This window comes from Bos taurus, chromosome 27, assembly GCF_002263795.3.
Source record: "Bos taurus isolate L1 Dominette 01449 registration number 42190680 breed Hereford chromosome 27, ARS-UCD2.0, whole genome shotgun sequence".
In the NCBI taxonomy this organism is placed as follows: domain Eukaryota; kingdom Metazoa; phylum Chordata; class Mammalia; order Artiodactyla; family Bovidae; genus Bos; species Bos taurus.
The window spans coordinates 2,717,393-2,730,855 of record NC_037354.1 but is presented as its reverse complement, the minus strand read 5'-3'; the positions used below and the strand labels follow the sequence as shown (position 1 = coordinate 2,730,855).

General features: G+C 39.9%; 1 protein-coding gene across 2 annotated transcripts in view; it reads left to right on the top strand.

Moving 5' to 3' along the window:
* CSMD1 (CUB and Sushi multiple domains 1) overlaps positions 1 to 13,463 on the top strand; it is a 2,064,317-nt gene that overhangs the window by 1,482,597 nt on the left and 568,257 nt on the right. The gene's annotated exons all lie outside the window — the stretch shown is intronic.

The window sequence follows — 13,463 nt, the reverse complement described above, 5'->3', positions numbered from 1 at the left end:
AGAGATGCACTAGAAATACTGGTGACTCTATGCAACATAAAAATTATTGTTGGGATTATGGTGAGAAAGAACATAGGAAGATAACAATATGCTATTCAGATATTTGTTATAATACCTGATAAGATAGTATAATATAAATTAAAATTCCATATCATCCCTACTGGTAGTTAGGGACTGTGTAGAGATCAGGGGGGACTTCCCTGGTGGCTCAGTTAGTAAACGATCTGCCTGCATTGCAGGAGACTGCCTGTAATTGACTAGTCCCAGATTTGATCCCTGGATCAGGAAGATCCCCTGGAGAAGGGAATGGCAACCCATTTTGGTATTCTTGCCTGGGAAGTTCCATGTGCAGAGATGCCTGGCAAGCTACAGTCCATGGGATCATAAGAGTCAGACACAACTTAGTGACTGAACGACCATCACCTCTAGAGATCACTGACATTAGATGTGCACCATCTTTGTTTGTTTATTGACTGCCTCCAGTCATGTGATGGGCTTTCCTGGTGACTCAGAGGTTAAAGCGTCTGCCTCCAATGCGGGAGACCCGGGTTCGATCCCTGGGTCGGGAAGATCCCCTAGAGAAGGAAATGGTAAACCACTCCAGTATTCTTGCCTGGAGAATTCTGTGGATGGAGAGGTCTGGTAGGCTACAATCCACCGGGTCGCAGAAAGTCAGACACGACTGAGTGACTTCACCTTCAGTCATGTGAGAGTAACATCTATGTATATTCATATACAAACTGGAAGATCAGAGTTACGTGAATACATCTTATACTCATTTATTGAAATGACATATCCATGTGCCTAGCATAAGCTCACTGTAAACGTTCACTTTTTGAACAGAGAAGAGGGATATTCTTAATTGTTTGAAGTCTTTTTGAGACTGTTTTTAATGAAAGGCAATTCAGTTCTTTCTAAATTCTTATAATCAAAACGAATGACTAACATATAATCCAAACTAATAACCAACATTGTCAAGATGAGTGGATGGAATTCATTTGTAGTTAGCACTGTAATTATGTATAATTTGGAGCTGTTTTTGTTTGAAACGAGTACACTTTATTAGGTTGGTAAAATATTCCTCATCTGATTTTATTTATACTATTATTCTTGTTTCTTTGGAAATCTTTTGTTTTCCTTAGAAAATCTAAATATTCACTCCAGTATTATCTATAAAGAATTCTAAATAATGGAAGCCTAAAATACAAAGCTTTTCTATTTGAATTTAGATCAACTAGTGAACAATTTTCTGACAGCTTTCTTCACCATCAGTTGCTCTCTTAAAGACAAAGTGTACTTATTAAAACTGAATATTAATGAATGGATTGATGGAACAGTACAGATACTGCTGTATGGGGATGAAGCTGGAGTGGGGATGGAGAGCTATGGATGGGTTCTTGCATTTATTATTCATCCGTTTCCTATGCTAGTAGGAGATGTGCCCTATGTATGCTGCTGCTGCTGATGCTAAGTTGCTTCAGTCGTGTCCGACTCTGTGTGATCCCATAGACGGCAGCCCACCAGGCTCCCCCGTCCCTGGGATTCTCCAGGCAAGAACACTGGAGTGGGTCGCCATTTCCTTCTCCAATGCATGAAAGTGAAAAGTGAAAGTGAAGTCGCTCAGTCGTGTCCGACCCTCAGCGACTCCATGGACTGCAGCCCACCAGGCTCCTCCATCCATGGGATTTTCCAGGCAAGAGTACTGGAGTGGGGTGCCATTGCCTTCTCCACTGACCTATGTATAGGCAGGTATAAATACCACTATTTTGCAAATACAACTCTTGAAATTCAGAATGTCAACATAATAAGGTATCTAATCACAGTTAGAGCTGAGATTTGAAATGATCTTATTGACCTCAAAGTTTGAAGTGAGCAACTTTGATTTGCACAGAGAATCCACATAGCTTGACAGCAGACTTGCTACTCACTGCTAGATATTATAGCACCTTTATGTATATATGACATAAATATCATCCATTTAGATAAATATTATGTACATCATGTTGTAAGTTCTTTACGTACATTTAGGTTCCTAAGATGCATTGTTAAAATCTTTTATTGTATATAATAGACCCTGTAATTGAATTTAGGGACATCCCTGATGTCTGTCCTTTCCTGAGCTCCTCTCACCAACCTTCATGACCAAACCGCATTTAGCAGCAGTCCCAGGTTGATATGAGCTGCGGTACCCATCCTAACCGCCCCCCACTTCAGAGTGGCCTCCATGCCCTCGGGTTCTGTCTTCCTGTTTTCTTCCACCCCTGCCACATCCTTCATCAAGGATGGTTTTCCATCCCCCGACACCCACACCATCCTGACAGTTGTTCTCAGTTGACAAGAGATGCAAGTGGGGTAGGGCAGGCTGGTACAGAGCAGCCTCAGAAGCATGTTTATTTTGTCAGATGCTGACTATCCTCATCTTCTCTGTGTGTCCTGATCTTTCCATCCACACAGCTGGTTTCCATTTTACAGGGCACTCCCACATCACTTCATCTTGCTATTTCAGCTTTTCCCAGTGCTTTTGACACCTATTTATGCTTCTATCATCTTAGACTCATCTTAGAATAATAGAAACATATGTTTATGTTAGATGTCTGCTTCTCTCACGTTAGATCTCAAGATCCCAAAGAGGAAGGACTATTGATTTCATTTCTTATTACTGTGTCCACCACGGGGTAGACACTATTTTCCTGTTGAATTGCATTAAATTGAAACTAACAAGCCTATCCCTAGGGATGTACAATCATAGCCTCATTAGTACTCAGCTAAACCAATTAAGTTAATACCCTTGGTCAGAGAATAGATGAATGACATTTTCTTAAAACATGACCTATGCTCAGAATGGAATTTGGGAGTTGAAAAAGTGATTATTATGACTCAAAACTAAGTATTTCAAAACAAGTATTTATATTATTGATATTTGTGTGTCATCACTCAAGCTAACAATGTATTAATACAAAAGTATAGTGGATTTACAATGTCTTATTCATTTTACTGTACAGCAAAGTGATCCAGTTATACATATACACACATTTGTATATATTGTTTTCCATTATTATTTATCATAGATACTGAATATAGTTCTCTTTACAGAAGACCTTGCTCATCCATTCTCTGTGTGTATATCTATAATATATATATGTAATACCTGTTGCATAATACACATTATGAAATTAGGAGGTCCTAGATGGAGTTATGTGTCATCAGATGGAAGGAAAAACTGGGGTACATAAAGGAAAACTTACATAGTCAGTGAGAAATGGAAAAAAAAGGCTTTTCCTAGCACCTTGCATTTGATTTCCAGCACCAAAGTCCCCTGACAAGCTTAAAAGTGCTTTTAGAATTTGAAAAAAAATTTGAGGAACATAATACTATTCTATGCCATTTACTGACTGCAGGCACTTTACTTTCTACTGAAGCTTCACTATTACTAGAAAACTGAAGTAGTCTAGAAAAAATATTTGCCAGCGACTACTGCCAAAATCACTACAGATGGTGACTGCAGCCATGAAATTAAAAGACGCTTACTCCTTGCAAGGAAAGTTATGACCAACCTAGATAGCATATTCAAAAACAGAGACATTACTTTGCCAACAAAGGTCCGTCTAGTGAAGGCTACGGTTTTTCCTGTGGTCATGTATGGATGTGAGAGTTGGACTGTGAAGAAGGCTGAGTGCCAAAGAATTGATGCTTTTGAACTGTGGTGTTGGAGAAGACTCTTGAGAGTCCCTTGGACTGCAAGGAGATCCAACCAGTCCATTCTGAAGGAGATCAGCCCTGGGATTTCTTTGGAAGGAATGATGCTGAAGCTGAAACTCCAGTACTTTGGCCACCTCATGCGAAGAGTTGACTCATTGGAAAAGACTCTGATACTTAGAGGGATTGGGGGCAGGAGGAGAAGGGGATGACAGGGGATGAGATGGCTGGATGGCATCACTGACTCGATGGACGTGAGTCTCAGTGAACTCTGGGAGTTAGTGATGGACAGGGAGGCCTGGCGTGCGTTGATTCATGGGGTTGCAAAGAGTTGGACACGAATGAGTGACTGATCTGATCTGATCTGACTGCACTTTCAAGGAGCACTGACTGTATTTTTAAGAACTACTTAAATGAATACCACAACCAGTATTTTTCTGTTCACTCTATTTGAAACCTTTTTGTCCCTTGGAAAAAGGGCACACTACAGTGTTTCAGATCCCATTTATCTGGCTAAAACTGTTTCTAATGAAGAATCCACTGAGTAGAATTCATGGAACATTCTCCCTCTGTCTCTCCCAGTCTTCACAGTATCTGTAATAGCAAATTAATTTTTGTCAAAATATCCATTTAAGTAGTTTTCTGGGAGAATTGTTCATTGTTATTGAAGCATGCATCAATTTCTTAATTTCAAAATGCAATAGATAGTTGATTATTTTATTAGCCACATTATTATGACTGCCAAAAATGAGATTTCAGAGATCGTTTAAATATTAACACTCTTTACAATGACCTTGTTTTACATTTCTTCTTTTTTTTTTTCCCATTGAAGGATAATTGCTTTAAAATATTGTGTTGGTTTCTGCCATACATCAGCATGAATCAACCACAGGTATACACATGTCCCCTCTGGAGATTCCTTAAAATGACCTTCTTTACTATAGATTCTTTCTCTGTTTCTTGGCTTCCTCATCTGTAAAGAATGGACAGAAATAGAATATGATAATCCCTGTGGTCCATCAAAGCTATAAAGCTCTGTGTCCCATGGTCATGCCTTTGCCAAAGTCTAATATGATTCTACAGAACCTCTGTGAGGCTCCCTTTGAGTTCTGACGCACTTGACACTTGCTGATAATTGCAGGTTTAGACATCTTCTATGTTTCTGTATTTATTTTTTAAATTAGTTTATTTATTTTAATTAGAGGCTAATTACATGTTTCTGTATTTATATTCTAGGGTAGCTAGTTAGTTAATGAAAGTAGTGTTAATCTCTCACTCATGTCTGACTCTTTGCAACCCCCTGGACTGTAGCCCGCCAGGCTCCTCTGTCCATAGCATTCTCCAGGAAAGAATACTGGAGTGGGTAGCCACTTCTTTCTCCAGGGGGAGCTTCCCAACCCAGGTATCAAACCCAGGTCTCCTGCATTGCAGGCAGATTCTTCACCATCTGAGCCACCAGGGAATTCAGCTAGTAATAGAAACCATGACTTGTTAAGTGGTTTTGGATTTGACTGTTCTGCCCACTTCGCCTGTTGGTTGCATTCTTTTCATACCACCCTCCTAAATTTAATCCAGAGCACTTCCTAATCTTCCTGTTTGTAAACGTGTGGAGGAGAGAAGGACAGGAGAAAGGCAAGTGGGCAGACATGTGGGAAGATTAGGAACCTGAGGATTCATCAGTTTTTAGCTTACTGATGCCATCTACAGTTTTTTGCATGTGTTTTTAAATTAATTCCTCAGCTCTCTTTATAGAGCAGACTTTTGTTAAGTGTTCAATAAGAACAAGAACCAATGCTGCCCTTTGTGGGAAGCAGAGAGGGTGCCCGCCTGGTGGGGGACCCTCCCCTCTCCTTGACTTTTGAGGGATTTTAGGGACCAAGATGTTGCTCTGCCACTTATTGCTCTGATGAAGTGGAGCTGCCTCTGGGTGGGCAAGAGAGCTCACCATCTGGTCCCATCACATAGTCTAGTGTAGGGACAGTACATCAAACCTTGCTCAGAGCAAATCTGGATAGAAGGCAAGAGACAAGGAGTGGGAGGTCCTTGGGCCTGGAGCAAGGACCGCTCGAGAAGAGGGGCAGGGCACGTCCGGGGAGACCTGGAGCCAGGGCCCTGATGGAGCCGAGCAGGGAGGCAGCTCCACACCTGCATTCCTCTGCTCGTAGTCACTCCTCCCACAGGAAGCACGGAGAGGAAGCTCAGATCACTAGTGGGGGCCACAGGTTGGGAAGTGAAGGACCCATCCCTGTCATCCTTGTACTTATTAATTGATGAGTTTCCTTCCTTTCCAAAATGTGCTGAGCCCTCAGAATCATGACATGCTCCAGAGGTACTAGGACAAACCAGAACATTGAGCAGGAAAGGCATTCTTCTTTTGGAGACAGAAGAGCAGGGAGAGGCTCCAGGGAAGTGACTTCAGAGCTGCACTCAGAGGATAATGAGGAGAGGGTCTAAGCCTGTGAAGTACTGGGGTGGGACCAGCCCAGGTAGAAGGAGACCTGAGCAAACACCCCGAGGTGGGACAAGCCTCCCACCTCTCTTCCCCAGAGGTGAAAGTAATCATGAGGCATGAGTCCATGTGGAAAGAAGGTGAAGCAAACACACTGGCCAGCAAAGCCACATCGGCACAGAAGTGTGCAGGGCAGCCAGGGAACACTCATTTGCGCAGGTGCTGTTCATGGTGTGACTCTGAACACCTACATGGCCTGCTGTGGTTTCAGCATCACCTGCCCCAAGACACTTTTACTGCTTTCCCTAGGATCCCTGATCCACCCTTTTCTCAGCTTGGCTTGGTCCTGTAGCCATGAAATTAAAAGACTCTTTCTCATTGGAAGAAAAGCTACGATTAACCTAGAAAGTGGATTAAAAAGCAGAGATGTCACTTTGCCAACAAAGGTCCATCTAGTCAAAGCTATGGTTTTTCCAGTAGTCATGTACAGATGTGAGAGTTGAACCATAAAGAAAGCTGAGTGCTGAAGAACTGATGCTTTTGAATTGTGGTGCTAGAGAAGACTCTTGAGAGTCTTCCTAAAGTCAATCCTAAAGGAAATCAGTCCTGAATACTCATTGGAAGGACTGACACTGAAGCTGAAGCTCCAATATTTTGCAAAGAGCCAACTCATTGGAAAAGACCCTGATGCTGGGAAAAATTGAGGGCAGGAGGAGATGGGGATGACAGAGGATAAGATGGTAGGATAGCATCACCAATTCAATGGACATGAATTTGAGAAAACTCTAGGAGATAATGGAAGACAGGGAAACCTGGCATGCTACAATCCATGGGGTTGCAAAGAGTCAGATACAACTGAGTGACTGAACAACAAAAGCCACCTATATGAAATGGGTGGGTGTGAATCTTAAGAATTTCGTGTTTCTACTTGGTCAGATGAAAAAATCTTGTTTACTAAATAATAGATCCTCATGAACTTAGGACATACTCAGAAGACGCAAATTAAATTTGCTCATGGGAAGATTCACAGGGAAGATTCATGGGAAGATTCTTCTAAATGCTGTACACACATATCTGAGACCTCTCAGAGTCTGCAGGTCCCTGTCATTTGAAGCCCTGTTCACACCATTATTGTTGCTTGTATTCAGATCTCTGTCAGGGGCCTTTGTTGTGCTTTTATTAATATATAATATCTAAAAATCCTATGAAATATTAGATTCTTTTCTTTCCTTAGGCTAGAGAGTTCCATCTACTCTCTAATGCGTTTTTAGTGACACTAAATTGCCTTAAGGCTTGACGAGACGAGTCTAAAACTTGTCACTATAAGAAGAAAAATGACCCAGAAATGACACATAATGTGTGAAAATCAAAAGGCTAATAAAAGGATTGTGATATTCACAGCAGCCACACATGCATCTCTCAATGATGCCATTGTCTGCAAAGCTGTGCGTGACACCTCTGATGATGCCTTAGGAGGGAGGGGCTGGTTTCCATGGACCATCTTGCAGCCTGAAGTCAGTCTGCATGTATTAGGGCCAGGTCTTGCCATCGGTGGAGCATATACAGTTGAGCATCAGAGTTCCTTTCCCCAGTGCAGTATGGCCAATTTATCAAAGAATCAGTAGGCTATCCAAAATAGCTTCTTTTGAAATAGAGGCATGTGATTGCAGACACAGGCTAGCAAGGTGGCTCCTGAGGTGGGTTTCCCTCGCCACCCTTGGAATTTACTCCTGGAGTCTTGCATTGTGGTGGCTGGTTGCACATTTAGTGTGAGGTGCAAGGCGGCTGAATTCATGTCTTTGTCTCCTGTTTGTCCTGTGTAGTCTCAGGGATACTGTAAGTGCAACAAGCTCTGCTGGAGGCAGTGAGGGATTTCAAGGTGAATGAAATGTGAGGCTTTCTCCTGGGGACCCTTCTCCTGGGAGCTGCCTCTCTGTGGGGCTTCTTTTCCCAGCTTTTCTCAGCTTTAGTTTATTTCTCCAATGAAATATTATGTGGAACAATGAAAGAGCAAAGCTTACCTCAAAGAGAGGAAAAGGAGGAGAGGAGGAACAGGAGAGCACCCAGAATCCCAGAGTCTACAGGGGAAAACCTCTGGAGCAGGGAGGAATGGGCACCTCTTTGGAGCAGCACTCTTTAGGACAAACCCGGCTACTTGCTATTCCCTGAACAAATCACCAGCTCTGAAACCAACAGGGCTTTCTATGGTGGGTTTCACTCTAGTACACAGATACTGAAAGGAAAGTGTGGAGATCAAACCAGTCAATCCTAAAGGAAATCAACCCTGAATATTCATGGAAAGGACTGATGCTGAAGCTGAAGCTCCAAAATTTTGGCTACCTGATGCGAAGAACTAACTCACTGGAAAAGACCCTAATGCTGGGAAAGATTGAGGGCAGGAAGAGAAGGGGGCAATAGAGGATAAGATGGCTGGATGGCATCACTGGCTCAATGGACATGAAGTTGAGCAAACTCCAGGAGATAGTGAAGGACAGGGAAGCCTGGAGTGCTGGAGTTCATGGGGTCACAGAGTCAGATATGACTTAATGACTGAACAACAAGAACAACAAATTAATTATATGAATCTTTAAATATACAACACAAATTTCAATTTCTGGCCTTTTCAATTTCTTATCTTTTCACTAAAGGTAAAATCATTTTTCCCCATAATAATTTATATTTATTTACCTCATTGTCCAATAGTTGTTCAATGAAGTATCCCTTGCTCCCATTAGCTCAACCGTGCATCTTTATGACTAATAGGGCGCCTCATGCTAAAAGCCAGACCATAACCAGTTGTGAACCAATGCAGGTAAAAAAATGTTATTTTCTCTCTTCTTCTCTTCTATTTAAAATACAAAATCACTCTGCTTCAACTATTTAACTTAAAAGTTGCCATTTGGATATTTGTTATCAATCACTGTTTATCTTGAGATTACACAAAATCAGTTGTCTAAATTATTTGTGATAATTTCCAACTATTCACAATAGTCAAACTTGTTTGACAAAATTAATCTAAGGTGTTCTGAATTCATTTGCCAGTTGGAAGGTACTAATAATTTTTTTCTGTTATTTTCTTCTGAGTACTTTCCAGAAAACCAAATTAGTTTTCCTAATGTTATATGTATGTCTTCAAACATAGTAATCATAAAATCCAATCATAAATAAAAGCTTAGTTTGTTATGTATTTGAAGTTGAAAGTGTGCATGGATTTTAAATCGGACTAATTTATGCACTAGATAAAACCAAAGCAAGAGGTTGAAATAATAAATTAGAAGTTGGGTCATCATCAGTTTCAAGCTCAGCCTTGTTCATCACAATGCAGAATTTACCCATCAGTGGCTCTGTTTTTCATTGCATAGTCAAGAACAGAGGTTGCTTATTAGTGATTTTTATTGTTTGAAAGTAGAAAAGCCTAGCTATTTTATCAGTTGTTATTTTCAATCATTTGTTGAAAGGTTTCAGGCAAGAAATTAAGGAATGGATTCTGTACATACTTTGGACAGATTTCCCCAGAACCCAGATAGAGATTTCTGGACTAGATCCTCTGTGGTAACCCTACAGTGATTATGGAACATTAGGAAGAATCCTCACCTCTGGTAGAAGAGCTTTTTTAATTTTTGTCTGACGAAAATCGGAGGAGGGTATGAACTCTGTTAGGTGTGAAAGAGTTCTGTCTCAGAGAGTGAGAACAAAGGGGCAATCTAATAGTAGGATCTTAAAACATTTTAAAAGTTAACTTGTAATAAAATCAGAAGTGGTAGAATTATTGTAATATAGAAACAAAAGTGTACTTGTGATTCTATTAGCACTCCAAAAATAGCTTTATGCTGATTTTTCCTGATACACAGATTCAGATACTTATAAAGCTAAGAGTTACCTGAGGTAACAATTTTGTAGAAAATCTTTTTCTTCTCTGTATTGCTACATATTATGCTCATTTTGAAGAAACATTGTATTCTTTGAAATGCATATGGAATAATATAGTCAATCATATTTCTATTAATGGACACTCTCATGACTTCCAAAAAGCAACTCTGGCTATATTTTCTCCTACTTTGGATAATAAATCTATATTATATTGCTAGAAATGAGATCTACCAGTCAACATTAACAGGATTCACTAAGAATGCCTTAAGTTGATCAGATGTATGAAAAGCATGTATGAAAAAGATAGATACTTTGTTGGGGTGGAGTGCATCCATTAGAACTATGAATGACAGGCTTTGGAACTAAAGTAGGTAGATGCTAGGGGGAAACAATAATATCATTTTCCTTCCTTTATGTTTGATCATGCCCAAAATATTGTGTGAGACACTAGCACCCCAGTTTGAGAGGATCAAAAAAACATTAACACACTCTTAAATCCCAGCGCTCCCTAACCTATTATTAATCACACCGCTTGGTTTATTTTGCTCACAGTACTTATGACACTTTCATTTTCTTCTTATTTTATTTTATTTTATTTTTTTTTTACACTGAACCACCAGGGAAGCCCAGAGAGTAACATACTAAGCACCAAATGTCATGTCATTTCCTCTCCCCATGTTTTTACTTTTCTCTTCTCCTATCCTTCCTTCAACCAAGGACATTCAGTGTGATCAATTTGTTTCTTTTTTTTTTTTTTTCTTTTTTTTTTCTTTAATAGAAAATTATTTAATTAGTATACATGTGTTCCCCATCCTGAACCCTCCTCACTCCTCCCTCTCCACACCATCCCTCTGGGTCGTCCCAGTGCACCCGTCCCAAGCATCCAGCATCGTGCATTGAACCTGGACTGGCATCTCGTTTCATACATGACGTTTCACATGTTTCAATGCCATTCTCCCAAATCTTCCCACCCTCTCCCTCTCCCACAGAGTCCATAAGACTGTTCTATACATCAGTGTCTCTTTTGCTGTCTCGTATACAGGGTTATCGTTACCATCTTTCTAAATTCCATATATATGCGTTAGTATACTGTATTGGTGTTTTTCCTTCTGGCTTACTTCACTCTGTATAATAGGCTCCAGTTTCATCCACCTCATTAGAACTGATTCAAATGTATTCTTTTTAATGGCTGAGTAATACTCCATTGTGTATATGTACCACAGCTTTCTTATCCATTCATCTGCTGATGGGCATCTAGGTTGCTTCCATGTCCTGGCTATTATAAACAGCGCTGCGATGAACATTTTGTCCTCCTTTAACTAGATTGCTATCCCCATGAGACTTTGTCAATCGCAATTTCTGTATCTTTGGTACCTGGAGTAGTGTGTGGCACATAGATATTCAATAAAAATGTATTGAAAGAATGATGAGAAGTATGAGAACTGAAATTTAGGTAAATAAGGGGAACTGAAGACTGGGACCTAGCATAAAGAACAGAGAGAGAGAATAGTTGTTTTCAAACCAAATATTTAGATTTTTTTCTCTTATTTAGTCTGTTCTCAGAAGTCTAAACAATGACCAAAGGCCAATGAAATTATGAAGGGATGTGTCTAAAAAGTATAGCTATTCTAAATAACTGCTATAACCAGACATTGAAATTAGAATTCTGTTTACATTTTATTTTTTTAAAAGATAATACATATTATGTCATTATAAAGCTTTTCTCAAAATTACCTCCATAGAATTCTAGTTGCCCTGGATACTTTGTGCAAAAGGGTTTCCTAATCAGATAAATTTGGAAAATTCTACATATTTTAAATTTTCTTAAGTAGGCAAAGCACATTTTGCATATTAAATTTTAGTAAGCTGAGAGTCCCCTTTGGACAAGAAAGATGGTGAATTGTGTTTAATCCAGGTCTTTTCACATTGATTTGACCCTGATGTGATGATTTTTATAGACATCTGTGATGATCCCAGGATGTTACGTTCAAGTGTGAGAGATGCTCTTATGTTACTGGAATAATGTCCACTGTGATGTTGCAGACCAGAATTTTGTCCATAAGCAAGAAAAGACAGCATTTGTTTATTTTTTCATTATCTTTTACCTATTAATAACTTTACATATTACATGGGCAACTATTCATATTTTCTCTAAAAGACTGTCTTTCATTCCCGTTTTTGTCAACCTCAACCTTGGAGCTTGTCAAACGGACACAGGCAGAATTTCCTCTTGTAACAACAGGCTTGTAGGATTATAAAGCAACACTGCACTGAATTCAGTGCCGTACAGCAGGCTTAGAAGAAGGGATCGGGTGTGCTCAGACCCGAGGTATGCCTCTCGCATTTCCTCATGCACCTGCTGAGTTGTGATGCTGCGACCACATTCCGTTACTGCTCCCAGCCTTAAGGCTTCGTGTTTCCTGAGGCAGCTCTGGAGGCAAAGAAGTTTTTCATCTGACTCCAGTCTGGATGGGTTGCTTTTTTCTAAAGCAAAGTATCTTTTCCTGTAAGATGCATTTCTGAAATGTAATAGCACCAGCCTTCTTCTAAATATAATTAACATATTACAGTGGTAACAAATTCTTTGAATGCATGTGTACTCATTCACTTCAGTTGTGTCCATCTCTGTGCGACCCATGGACTGTAGCCCACCAGACTCCTCTGTCCTTGGAATTCTCCAGGCAAGAATACTGGAATGGGTTGTCATGCCCTCCCCCAGGGGATCTTCCCAACCCAGAGATCGAACCTGCGTCTCCTGAGGCTCCTGTGTTGCAGACAGATTCTTTACTACTGACCCACCAGGGAAGCCCCAACAAATTCTCTACTGAGACATTTTTTCCCTTGTTTTTCATTGGAAGCAAGTTTTATGAGGATGATAAGAACACTTAACTTGAAAAGTATCTTTAAAAAAAATCTTAACGTGTACATTGCTATTGACTAAGCTACAATGGTGTATAGCAGATCTCTAGAAATTATTTATCTTACTTAACTTAAGCTTTATGCCTTTGAATTAACAACTTCCCATTTCCCCTTGACCCCACTAGCCTCTGGTCACCACCCTTCTAGTTTTTTATTTTATAAATTTGACTATATTTGACACCTCATATAAATGGAATGCTAGAGTCCTTATCTTTTTGTATACTGAGACATTTCTTAATGGGGCTTTTTCTTTTTTTTTTTTTTTTGGTAGGATGTTTATCCACATGGAAGGACATCCAGTTTTGTTTTGATTCCAGGGTTTAATTCCTTCAGATGCATTTCTTACTTAAACTGCAAACACCTGGTCCTGCCATGTCTGTTATTGCTTAATTTTAGAGAAGATACCTTAAGGATCATATATTTATTTAAGATAATTTGGCAAAACGGGAATTTGAACCCAAGTCTTGTGCTTCATTAAAGGGTTTATCTGTGAATAATTGCTAATGGGTCACTTAATATTTTTATATTG